Here is a 901-nt window from a genome sequence, read left to right on the forward strand (position 1 = left end):
AGTTCCTTACCCAGTGTCAACTCACCTTTGAGCTTCAGCCTACCACCTACACTACAGATCGCCGCAAGATTGCCTTTGTGATCACCTTATTAGCTGGTAAGGCGCGAGCCTGGGCTACTGCTATCTGGCAAAGACAGGGACCTGAGTGCTTTGATTTCCAGCTGTTTTCTGAAGAGATGCTTCGGGTCTTCGATCAGGCAGACATCAGTACCGACGCAGCCCGAAAGCTCATGTCCATCCGGCAAGGAGGAAGCGTCGCAGATTACGCCATCTCGTTCCGAACACTCGCAGCAGTAAGTGGATGGAACAAGACTGCCCTGGTGTCAGCCTTCCACCATGGTCTGTCTGACCCCATCAAGGACGGTCTGGCCTCTATTGGATGCCCAAGTGACCTCGAAACCCTCATCTCACATGCTATTCGTCTGGACAACAGGATGAGAGAACGCCACCAAGCCTTGAGCCCCCCCAGCCTCCCTACCTCTACCAGTGACTGTCCAGAACCCATGCAAGTGGGTCGTACTCGCCTCTCCGCATCTGAGAGGGAGCGCAGAAGGAGGGACAAGTGCTGCATCTACTGTGGCAAGCCTGGTCACTTCCGAGCATCATGTCCCGAACTCTTGGGAAAAGGACCGCCCCGTCCAGCCGAGGGAGGGTTGTGACGGGGCCTACCCTCTCTCCCGGACTCCCTGGCCAAGGAATCTACATCCCGGTCTCCATCTCCTGGGGTGAGTCTGTCCACTCTTGTCAAGCTTTGATAGACTCAGGGGCGGCTGGGAACTTTATGGATATTCACTTCGCCCAAAGCATCAATATTCCGACTGCACCTCTTGAAGTCCCACTGTCTGTGTCTGCCCTCGATGGCCAAGCGTTAGGTGATGGAAGAGTCACCCAAGTTACTTCT

This window comes from Neoarius graeffei, chromosome 2 (genome assembly GCF_027579695.1).
Source record: "Neoarius graeffei isolate fNeoGra1 chromosome 2, fNeoGra1.pri, whole genome shotgun sequence".
Taxonomy (NCBI): Eukaryota; Metazoa; Chordata; class Actinopteri; order Siluriformes; family Ariidae; genus Neoarius; species Neoarius graeffei.